The sequence below is a fragment of the Phalacrocorax carbo genome, chromosome Z, assembly GCF_963921805.1.
Source record: "Phalacrocorax carbo chromosome Z, bPhaCar2.1, whole genome shotgun sequence".
Lineage (NCBI taxonomy): Eukaryota > Metazoa > Chordata > Aves > Suliformes > Phalacrocoracidae > Phalacrocorax > Phalacrocorax carbo.
In genome coordinates, this window is record NC_087548.1 from 54,184,475 (window position 1) to 54,196,831 (window position 12,357).

Sequence of the window (12,357 nt, forward strand, 5' to 3'; positions counted from 1 at the left end):
ATGTTCTTTCTTCTGAACACCCCTTTCTGATACTGTTTCAGATCTTTCTTGGCTTCTTCCACCAATCTTTTGTGGCTTTCATTTGCATAGCTTTCATTATTATGTACTTACTGTTGTAAGACAAGTTTTGCAAAAGGAAGTACTGAAATGCTAGGACACATGGCTAGAACCAGGTTCCAGTCCATCAGGAGGAGGCTTTGGTATATATTTTCTTTGTCTGTTTTTCACAGGGGTTTTCAGCCCCTGTGTTACCAGGTCTCCCCACAGTTATATCTTCTCCCCAGTGTGTAGGCAGAATCCCAGACTGTAATTAATAAGGGAATATTTTGGTGGTTGTGACAGCCAAACACAGGGGAGTGTTATGAGACCCAAGAGAGGGTCCTTGATATGCTGGATGGGCTTCAGGCCGTTGCCCAGCTCATGATGAAGAGAATAAATGGACATTGCTAAGCAGGGGTGTGCATGTTGCTTCATGATGCCAGCAGTAGTGAAATGATCTGTGAGAGAAAAGCCAGAGGTACGAAAAAAGGGAGAAAAGCCGGGTGTGGATACATCATTTTAGGTAAATAGCAGACTCATCTTTTTGCTCATCACCAGGAAGTGAATCCTGCCTGCCGCTGGGCTTCCTATGAGACAGCCCTGTTCTCTGTACTCATGCCGCCTTGCAGGACTGAGTCTTACTGGAAACCTGGTACACCTGCCAGTTCTGCTGCTGGGTGGCACAACAGTTTCCATTATAAACCCCTGTTTTCCCAAATCTTTTTAGGATCAAGCCTTTATCTTTGATTTATTCATGTAATATGAGTTTGTTTCTCATGTCTTCTGGAAAAATTGGATAAAAGAGATGACTGGCAACCCCCTAAGGTTCAGCACAGTTGGGGAGAAAGTTATGCATTCTGCCTGTTACATGGTATTTTCAATGACAATCCAGATTGGAACTTGACATGATAGCATCTTTTAGGATAATGTGGTTTTGTTTGGTTCATGAAAGACTGCTTTTTTTTTTTTTTTGAGGCTACTAAAAGAAAAAAAAAGTGACAACACATAAGAATTAATCTGAACACTACACAGACACTCTCTAAAGGGAGATGTGGTTCTGGTTTGATACTTCGATCTCATCTTATTCCTTGAAGAAATATCACTCCTGTGTTTCTCAAGGAGCAGCAGCCTCATCTAAGAAATTTTGCAGTCATTTACTTCAGATAGCTTCAGAGAGGCACAGCGGCCACATATGATGAGGCTGGAGCCTTTATTTTAATTCTGTCTCTGCAAGAAATATATAAGCAATCTGCTGGGCTGCTACAGTGTGACACCAACACCAGCATGTGGGAACCTTCTTGCTTTTCCTCACCTGGGCTTTTCTTCTGGGGAGTTGTCTCAGGGAAATCCTGCATGAGATTTTGACTCTGCTAGCACAGTAAGGAGTGTGTAAATTGCTGCTGTCTTTGCAGCTGATATGTCCAAAGCTGAACAGAGGTGAGTTGAGGTCTAGTGGAACTTTGTGGTAGAAACAGCTTTGCTGCAGATTGGCCTGCAGTCATTCTATTGATGCTCTTCAGTAATTTCTCAGCCACAGAACAGCACATTTTATGCTGGATGCTAAGTATATACAGTCCAGGTGATTAATGATTGAAGTCAGTGTCCTGGCTGGAAATTAAAAAGGAAGGAAAGAGTTTCCTGTCACAGAAATAACAACAAAATTAAACTTTTACTAGAAATTATGTGGGACAGATCAATCACAGGAGATGATATGCAAAAATCTCCAGCTTAGTAGTAGCAAACCAAAATTGTTGCTTACAAGGCTATTATTCTTGAGAATGAAACAAAAAGGAGTCTAGGAAAGGGATGGGATGTTGTTCTGATTAGTCCTTTTGCATAGAGGTTTATAATCACGTTGATGTCTTTCTACCCTGAATGATGAATGCATGTTAACATGTGTGAGTGTTAACACACAAAGTCACTGTCATTAAAGTCAGATTTCTTAAATCAATTCAATTGAAGCAGAGAGAACATTGCCTCTAGAAAGACCTGTTAGGATTAATTTAATCCAGAAGTTTATCGATTCAACTTAATTTGTTAAGGAATTGATTTTAATGTGAGTGTAATCATAAATCAGCTTTAAATCAGTTTAAGTGTGTTCACACTGAGACTTTGCATTGGTTTAAATAAAATTGATTTATGCTTTACTTAGAAATCTGCGAATTTGGATATAGATAAGATCTGTATTTTTCCCCTTAGAAAGACTGTGGCACATTTCTCCGTCTTCTGGGGTGAAAGTGTAGCTGTATCGAATCAATGACAAAGCATTTTATTTTCACAGGGCCTGAATTTTACCTTAGTGCTGTGCTGGGCCTTCAGTTCTTATCGTATAGCAAATAAAGCCCTGGATACTTGCACACTTGATATAATCAATTTTCAGGCTGTGATTTTACCCAAAACTGTGACACACGAAAACCATTTGTAAGCTTAAAAGAAGAACTGGGGGGAAGGGAGGTTTACTTGATTTACCATGTCTTTATTCTTTTTACTGGCAGCCTATTCAGAATTTATGTGGAGTTTATTCTCCAGTTCCTTTTTAGCTAAACTTTACAATATAGTCTCTGTTCTGTTAATTGAAATCCTAGATTGGGGAATAAGATTTGGTAAATTATGCACATTACTTAGTACACTTTATGTAGTTGAGTGGTTCTAGAAGGTCTGCCTGTGGCTTCTGCTAAAGAATATCACCTTCCTACAATAAAAGCCATAATTCCTCCCCAACAATAGATACTGGTGGCCACAATCACAAAATACATAGTATGTTAAATAATTACTGTTTAATGCATGTTATAGTCGTCTTCACAGAGTCATAGATTATAAACCCATTGAGGGATTTTGACAAAAGGTTACATAAACACCTGGCAGTGTGGGCTTGATCATCACAGACCCAGAACTCCAGGCTGGACTTAATGGTCTGGAGATCTATTTCACAGTTCTCTGTATTTTTGTGATGACCCCAGTCCTGTGTGGCCCACTCCTTAGCATTCACACAGATTTCCTGGTATGTAATTTCACCACTTACGGTTGATCTGGAATATATTTTTAAAAAGGCTTGTAATTTTTCCTGCATAATTTTTGAACTTTTGCCTACAGTCCAGAAGCCATTTCAGAGTTGCATAAAGTGTTCCTGTCCCTCCTCCAGTGATTGCTGGACCATCACATGTTTCTGCACGCTTTACTGATCATGTGGTTATGGATTTTTTGGAGGTTGACCTTTAAAAGGATGCCTAATCTTGTATAATAATTTAACCAGTGAAGATACTTCCTATTAGATCTTTTTGTGAGCTGTTCCTGATTGCAGGTATTTAGCAATATTTTTTCTTAAGAATTTTGTTTAATTTTTCTTTTGTCAGAAGGTAGCCTGCACACATTTTCAAACAAGTGTGACAAAAATGTTTCCTTTTCATTGCAGTTTCCTTTTATGTTTTGCCATAGCTGCAGAGGCAAGTGGCTTTCGGTCTCATTGGCTGAACTGTTTGTATACCTTCTGGTAAAAAAAGGAAGATTTTGTTAACAGATCTTTCCAAGTGATGGCCATCTCAGTCAACTGAAGGGGCCAAGACTGACCAAGCACATCCTTTTGCTGTGGGAGTGGCACCCTTCTGGTACGGTCAGAGCACACTGATTTTCCACTTAGCTTGTAGGTATTAAAGCAGTTGTCTTCTGAATTGATTGAAGGGTGGAGGTACAGCATGCTCCACCAGCAATAGCTCTTGAGTTTTTCTATCCGGTGGAGATTTCGGCAGGCAGGGGTAGGGGGATTGCTCTTTCAGGTGTTATGCAGCTGTGATGGGGCTAGCACATCCTCTGCTCCATCTGCAATCAGCACCAGAAGAAAATGACTAAGAAGAACTTTAGAGGCAACTCTGGTTAAGTCTGGGTGGACATAGTCTTCACTTCGGGGTGTCCGGCTGCTTTTGCCTTCCACAGGTTTCCTCCATGCAGTCTTTGAGAGCACAAGATGTTTTCGTATGCCTACATCCTTCTGCAGCCTGTGCTGAACACCCACATAAATCCCAAAAAGAGAGTATTCCAAGGAGAGCTGACCACAAAAGCTTTAAAGGAGAGGAGGGGAAGGAAAGTGGATAATGAGGAGCTAATACCCATAATGTTAAGTTTGACTTGTTCATTAGCAAATCAATGTCTTGAAAGTTTCAAAGTTCTTCTCACTGCTGTAAATACTTCACGCAGCCTGTAATGCAACAGCAACTTCTTCCTTTAGATGCTCCAATTAATCTTGTTTTCTCCAAATTCATTTCTACATTTTGATTTTGTTTCTGTTCATGTCAAACAATCTATCAGGTGGGTTTCAGTTCAGGTTTTCCACCTTCCCACCCCAAAATTTCAACATGGATGAGTGGTTCTTTGTGGGGAGGAATGTTAGCAGTAAAATAAACCCCCTCAACTGCCAATTGTGCCTGGGGATGCCCAGAAGTTTTCTCATCTACTTTGTGAAAAGTAGATGTGGCCTCTGCGAACTTTGTGAGAGGGAGGTTGTTTGGGACTTTTGGGGAGGCAGTTGGTTTGGTAAATGCTGTTTCCAGTCTTTCTGTATACTCCTAGTTATACTTTCCAGTGGTTACATCTCCAAACTCAGATTACTTAGGTATCCTTGATGGTGGTGGCAGTGACTCTGTGAACCCATGCAGGATGAGGTGGTCAGTGGTCACCTGTTGAGATACCCCGCATCCCACAGTCTGGGAATAGCCTTCTGACCACCATTTTAATTGAATTTCACCTGTCATGGCACTCCCTACTCCCTGTGTTGTATCACTTGTTATTAAGGCATCCATGTGGGCAGCAGGTCTGGTTTTCTTGTTCAACATGGAGAATTTTTTTAATACTGGGAAAATTTATGTGAATCCTGTAAATACAACATTGTCTGGTTTTATTTAAATTCTTCATCATGCACTAATGTGGCAGACTGTTGCTTCAATATGTATATGACTGAGCTCTTCCTGGGATTAAGGGCAATTTGGCATGCTTAATTAGGAAGACCTCTGACCAGGCACGTAGAAGTGTGCTGGTAATGATGCTGGATGTGTGGTATTATTCTTTCTTTTAAGAGTTCCACAGTCTCAAGAGGATGAGGAAGATTTTGATGACTATGAAGGCCTGTCATGTATAGATCCACACTGGGCAATTTATTGGCTGATACATGGTACACTTTCGTCTGTGAAGTGGAAGAATTGCACAATCAGAAAATGCTACAAAGCCAAGAAAACAGTGTAAGGCAGAGGAAAAATGGGCCTCTCTGTGATTAGGATCAAGGGAAAGCAATCACTCGTGTCCTTTGTATATGAGCATCCCAACTTTGTTAGAACAGTGCAAAGGGAAAGAACATGATGGAGAAATGCTGAGAGAGTGGAGGAGCAACTGAGACCAGAGGAGATGGGAACAAGAGTTATAAGATAGTGCATAGGATTTGAAAAGCTTAGAGAATTCGACACACAGAAGAAGTCTTTTTGTTTCCTCATGATGGCAAATATGAGTGTGCCAGAGAATACTAAATGTGAGAGGAAGAGAAGATGGGTGCAACATTTTTGAGCCCTTGGATTGAAAGGTTAGAGCTCTAAGGAAGCTATAAAAAAGAAAGTCAGTTCTACCAAAAAGAGGATAAAAGGCACTTAGCCAAGAACTGGATTTTCATCAGTAATCCAGAGAAATAACCTGTAAAATTATACCAAAGGAGAATATTATTGCATTGCATATCTTTCCTTCCTTGCCTTTTTTCTCTCCACTTGTTTTTATTCTTTCCAAAGTTATCTTAGGGCACACCAACATGGCTACATGTGTACCACAGCTGAGACCCAAAGTTTAAGTTTTACGTGCCTCTCAGCCCAGTGATCTAGTGAACCTTCCAAGTCTGGCCATAAAGCATAGTCTCAGACCCAGCCAACTTAACACTGCAGTCACAGCTTTTAGTTGGTTCTTTCAGCTGCACTAGTCTCTGGTGATGTACTGCATGCCTTTTTTCAAGCAAAGATAGAGATAAGTGATGAAAATACACTGGAGGACAGAAGAGAGCAAAGAAGAGAAAGAAATATGTGTATGATGCAGCAAGCCACACTTCCTTCCCTCATCTGACTTCAAGGCACACAACTTGAGACAAACTTTTTTAATATGCAGTCCTGAAATTCAGCTCCTAACTCAAAAGTGGCTTCATGAGGAAAAAAAAACGTCACTGAGTACTTGCAAGTCCTCTTGAAGTCCACGTGATTTATGCTTGCATAGCATTTCTGTGCATTGGTTTGCTTTAATTTTAGTGCTCCGATAAAGATTCTGGAGTCTACCTTTATGTACTTAGGTATGGAAAATATGGGCCTGCAGATTTTTATATCAACTTTATGAGTAGTTGTCCCTGAATTGCTTATTGGGTATCAAGTATATTTATTTTATGCTGTCCCCACATTTTCAGTTTGCATGATCAGGTTTTTGTGTTGACAGTGTCTAACAGGATCATCAAAGTTTATCAGGGATCCAGCCAGTTGGAGACAGCTGAAGCATTGTGAACCAGAGGAGAGAGTATTTAATGCAATCAGGCAGTGTGTTCCAGCAGACACAATCATCAGTAAATAAATTAAGTGTTGACCTTTAAATTGTAATCTTTAGGTTAGACGCTTGCTCACACCCAGCTTCTCTTGTGAAACCTACATTTTGCTATCTTTGAACACAGTTCCCTGTCTCTGAGGAGGCCTAAGCTCAGAAACTGATATCTTGAGTGACTGCGGGAGACTGGACAGCCTGGCATTATCTTGTTACACTGAATAAATGGGTGCTCTCAGGCTTTGCCCCGTGGATGTGATACTTCTAGACATGCTGGTTTGTCACTACCATCCTTTTCCTGTCTCCAGTAGAGTCGCTTTTTACTTGTATGGTGGAGGGGGGAGTAGTGAGACCTTCTCCATTTGCACAGTGCTTCTTCTGTATGTCCATTTTCAGTGTCCAGTTGAAAATCCTGCCTTTCCAATGTTATGTTATGAGTTGGCCCATGATACTCTCATTGGAAGAGGTTACTGGGGTTCTGACAGGGAGAATGAAATGAAGATTGATGCAAGCTGAGAGAGCAGCTTCATGGCTAGAGGTAAATATCCATGAACACTGGCATGACATACCATGTACTTGAAAGTATCTCACCCCAAATAAATCAATACTTTAGGTGGATATCTATGAGTTTGTTGGGTGGACCATTACTTTGAAAGGACCAAGTGAGACTTCAGCACCATCATACCTAAACCTGTCAGGATCACTTAGTTTAGACTCAAACACTCCACAACATGAGATGAACAGTTCCCAGTCAGGATTATCAGGGTTGCATTTGGCTTTGTGATTAGCTTTTGTGGGGGGAGTAGTTATTCTGATTTATAGTGGCATTTGCTGGTCCCTTGCTGGTCCGATGTTCAAGGAATGTGGCCGTAGTGCTATATCCCTCCCTATTGCCGTGTTTCTTGGCTCCTGACCATGTTGCTAGCCATTCCTGTGGCATTCCCCTTTCTTTTGGCCTTTACAACACCTAAACTTTCTGCAAAAATTTCCTTTTAACAGCACTAGGAAGAATTAGATTATGTGGATTTTGGTTTTACATGTAGTACTCAAGAAAAATGTCAGGTTTGCATTTTTTCTTTTGCTCTTCTACACGGACATAAGTATTCAAATCATACCAAGACCCAGAAGCTGAAATGTATCTGACAGTATTTTCAAAAGAGTTCAGAACTGAGAAATTCTCATTTAAGTAGCTAAGTGATTTGTTTAGTTTTCCAGTCTCTCAGCTCATGTTCAGTTACCAGAGGTATTTTGGAGGGCTGGTTGTGTGGGATTATCTCCCATCATTACCTGCAGTGTTTTATCATGTAAGTAATCTGCACAGAGACTCAGCAAGCTGGGAGGAAATAGCCAGGTTTTGGAAAGTGTTCAGAATACAGATGTTGCCTGAGAAAATGATAGGAGGATTAAAACCAACAGAAAGCAGAAATTTTGGGGGTTTGTTTTAGTTGTCTAAGCAGGAGCAGTATACATTTTAAAGTGTAGCTTATATGGTTTATATGAAAGGCTTTAGAAAATCTGGCCTGCTGATGATAAACCTGGGCTTGATTACAATCTCGTATGCAAGGGGAGAAGGCTTTTTGGAAATAATATAGTTTGTCTTGCATTACTGCCCTGCCTTGAGCATTATGCTGGAAAAAAAACCAAGTCTGAGGCCAAGGCAATGGGTGTTATTCTTGTGGCTTCTATTACCACTCACCAAGCTGTTGGTCACAATTTTGCACAGTAAACTGTGCACATGTGCCTACTGGCAAGCATGCCTAATACATTCCTGTGCTCAGACTCTTAAAAGGCTTTGTGCCTTCCTAGGAAAAGAAAAGAAAAGGGAAAAAAAAATAAAACTACTCCTGGAATTTCAGCTGAAAGTGTGTAGTTGTGATAATACTTTGCAGGTTTCCTGTTTAATTTGTTCAATGTGTTGAGCTTCCATGCAGATTAACTATACAATCAAACACTGAGGGTGAGGAGATTGCAGTCCTTTGCCAAGCTCACCAAAGTCGAGGGAGAAGTTATCTCCAGTCGAACATTATCAGTGAGTCTTTTGCAGAGAGAATATGGAAATGCGTGTTCCTTATCTGCAATGATAGCATGCAGGACACACACTTCTGAAAAAAACCTGCTAACAAAATGACAGATATTCAGGACATCTTAATAGGCAGAGATCTAACACCTTGCATGCTTTTGTCTGTTAAACTCTTCCAACAATGTGGGACTTTAGCTGGCTTAAGCGCTCCGCTGCTTTGTGAGGTCTCATCACAATGCAACAGCCCTTTCTTGCTGTTATCACCCCTGTTGCTTTCTCACAATGTCTGTCAAACCAGGTGAGGTCTGTAGGTCACAGAGAGAAGTCCTGACCAGGGAGTGTGAAAAGCTTGGGGTTAAACATGGGCACCTTTATGTGTGTCTAATTGACTCTTAAAATGTGAGGCCCTCCCAGGTTTCGGCAGGAGGAATACAGATACAGTGGATCCCGCCACGCTTTTCATTCGAGCAGCACCACTTTCAGGGTGCTTCCACGCTTAGTTTCCACTGTTTCTCTTCAGGATTTGTCTGTTTGCTTTGCTACCTGGCTCTTGCCGTTCTGTGACGGGTGGGACGTGTGAGGGCTCTGCTGCCGCTGTACCTGAGCTGCTCACAACCGCACTGCCCAAAACACGACCAGCAGGAAATGTTGGGAGGCTCCCTTCCATCTTCACAATACATTTCGACCGAGTCATCCTGTCCCAGATGGCACCTCAACCTCCACCCATGTGTAGGAGATGCAGAAAGTGTTTTCCTTGCCCTTTCTCCCTTGCTGCTGCCAGCCCCAGCGAGCCCCAGGCGGAGGAGCGCGCCGAAGCCTCGCCGGTGGCGGGAGTGGTGCTGCGCGACAGGCGCAGCAAGGAGCGGTGGAAAGGAGCCAAGCTGGCAGGAGATGCTGTGGGGACAATGAGGGAGGGGGTAGGAGGCGAGGGGAGGGAGGTGTCAGGGGGAGCAATGTCTAGTTATCATTGTAAGCATTTTTGCTTCCTCTGAAAGCGTTTTTACCCCGCAGACAAGGTCTGTCTTGCCAGCGCTGGAGAAATTGGCACAGACTGTGATGAAAGTCAACTGCCTCTTGCAACAGTGGACGCTGTAGCTGATCTCAATCCAAGCACCCAATCCTGTAGTTTTATCAGCACGAGCTTTCTCATATGCCTGGCAGGTCTGATTAACTTTTGCAAAACTGCAGCTGAAAGGAAACAAACATAGTGTAAATGAAAAGGAGAGGAAAAAAAAAAAAAAAAGAAACAATCTCTTTTCTGTCATGTCTGTGAACAGCTTTTACTGCTTTCCCTGGAGACCCTGCATGCTTGGACAGTGAGTTACTGTGAATTAGTGAGGGTCACTGCCATTGATAAAATCCTCTTTTATGTTTCCTGGTAACTCCTGAATTATGGCAAGAGTCGAGCATATTAATTCAATGCTTTTTTTTTTTTTCATTGGCAGTTCTAATGGAGGTAAAAATCTGCAAGTCATTTTGAACAGATAACATTGAATTAAAATAAAATTCAGGAACAAAATGGCGTCTCCCTTTTATTCCCAGTTTCACGCTGCTATGTTGACAGGAAAATCAATAATCAGTTGAAGTCTTAAGCACAAAAATTTTGATCCTTGCAATTGTGGTTATTCTTTTAATTTACACATGATACGGACTAGGACTATAATAAGTGAAATATGGTTAAGAAAGGAATATTGCTTTTTTATTTCACACCTCTGCAGCTCCTTTTCTTACATAGTGACAAAAGACTGTAAACTTAACGCTCTGATAACAGAATGAAACCGTAACCATAAACCTCAGTAGTAAGGCTGTTAATTAGTGCTAATTATTTTTGTCAGAAAATTTAAAGATTGGTATTTTTCAAAAATTCTTTCTCTCTTTTGGGTAAATGCCTGAATATTTACACATGTGTGCTTATGTGAACGTATGTATATATACAAATACACATACACTCAGAAAAGTATATATATTTAAACATATTGGCTTCAGAATGGTGTGTGGGCATTTGTTCTTCCGAAAGCAAAAGTTGTTTTGGCAGCATTTTGGGAACACTCTGGAATTGCCAAAATTATGGGGGGTGAGGGGGTGGGGATGGGTGTAAGAGGGAGTGTAAGGGGGTAGAAAATGGAAACCAACATATAAGAAGACATTTTGGGGGAGATTTCTCTCTGGTCATGAAATCCTGGGCCTTACCCGATCCATCCTAGTGCCACCCTGACACATGTGCCTACCCCCTGTGTAAAACCTCCACCAACACCCTTCCCAGAGAAGGTCTCCCTCTTAGATGTTTTGCTGATGTCTAGGCTAAGACTTCCTGCCAGGGACTTGTTTTCCACACCAGCAGAAGTGCATGGAAAAATTTGTCACCTTCCTTTTAATCAGAACTTTCAATCAGAACTCAGGCTTTCCCTGGACTTCCGTGGGATCAGAAAGGTTGCCTGACATGTTGGAGAGGCCATGCTGCTGCCTGCAGCAGGCAACTGCTTATCAGATATGTGTGTATCCAGTTCTTTATACACGCCTCTCATAATTATGGCCGTGATGGTGCTGCTTGGTTTTTGTCTGACTGGAATAATAATTAAGGGCAACTGACATCAGCAAGTCTTCCCCAAACACACAAGTATGAGATATCAAAATGTAATCAAGTGTATTCCAGGTTGTTAAAATATTTTCTTGTACAGGACCATATTGGAGACCTGTTGGTGTCCCAATGAACATTCTTGATCTGAGAACCATTTGGCTCTGCTGGCAGTTTGTTTCCTTGGACAACATTACAACTGTTCAAGAAACAAAACACACTGCAGCTAGAGATGCTGCACGGGAATACTGACTCCCTGGAGGTACAGACCAACGACAGGGCACAGCTGAGCCAGGATGGACTCACAAGCTATCACCCACCAGCTGACCAGCTGTAGCTCCCTGTATTAGCCCTCCCTGGTTGTGTGGTAAAGGTGTTCTCTTAAGCCCCAGGGGGAAGTAAGGTTAGACTAGGAGTTTTTATCTTAATACTGGATCATGGTAGAGGCTGGTTTACAGCTAACCCACAGGATCAAGTGAAGTCCCACAGAGGGACTGCATTGCTCTTGTGAAGCCTATGCTCAAAAATAGGTACTGCTTGTGAAAAATTAGAAGTCTAACTTAGAAAGCCCTAAATGGTTTGAGATTTACCCACACAAGAAGCACCTTTGCTACAACACAGTAGAAATTGAGATGCATCAGCTGGAGCTGTTCAGTGTGCAGGAGCCATTGGCTGAGCATTTTCAATGCAGTGTCTGTCCCCTTCTGGGTCCAAAATACCCTTAATTGATATTGATTCTCTTGATGGGCTTCCAAGACTCTTGTCTCTTGCCTCAGGGAAAAGATGGGGCCAAGCTGAGGCTTGAGGTAGGTGTATAATGTGGGGTATAATGTTTGGCAAGAGCAAAAGCCTTTCCCTCAGATTAGGGAAGGTGTTGAGTTTATATTTATGCTTTTACCTCCTTGTCACATTACTTGCACCTGGAGCCTTCAGATAGCCACTGACTCAGAGCAGTCAAAATAAATAAAGCAGCAAGACATCCTCCCTTTCTGTATTGCCTACCAGGGCTGCCTGCCACAGAGTGCTGTCTTGTGTCTAGATACACATGATCAATTAAGTGTTGTTAGTGCTTCCTACTGTATTCTGAAGCAGAACTTTAGTTTTGCTAAGGCTGTGTATGGCTTGCAGGTTGTAAGACCCATGTAGGGGGACTCCAAAGGGCCAAACTAGGCTGTCA

The 12,357-nt window shown here is 41.8% G+C and overlaps 1 protein-coding gene across 6 annotated transcripts in view; it reads left to right on the forward strand.

Annotated features, from left to right (window-relative positions):
- The window catches only part of NRG1 (neuregulin 1), a 183,970-nt gene that overhangs the window by 18,885 nt on the left and 152,728 nt on the right, over positions 1-12,357 (forward strand). The window lies entirely within an intron of this gene.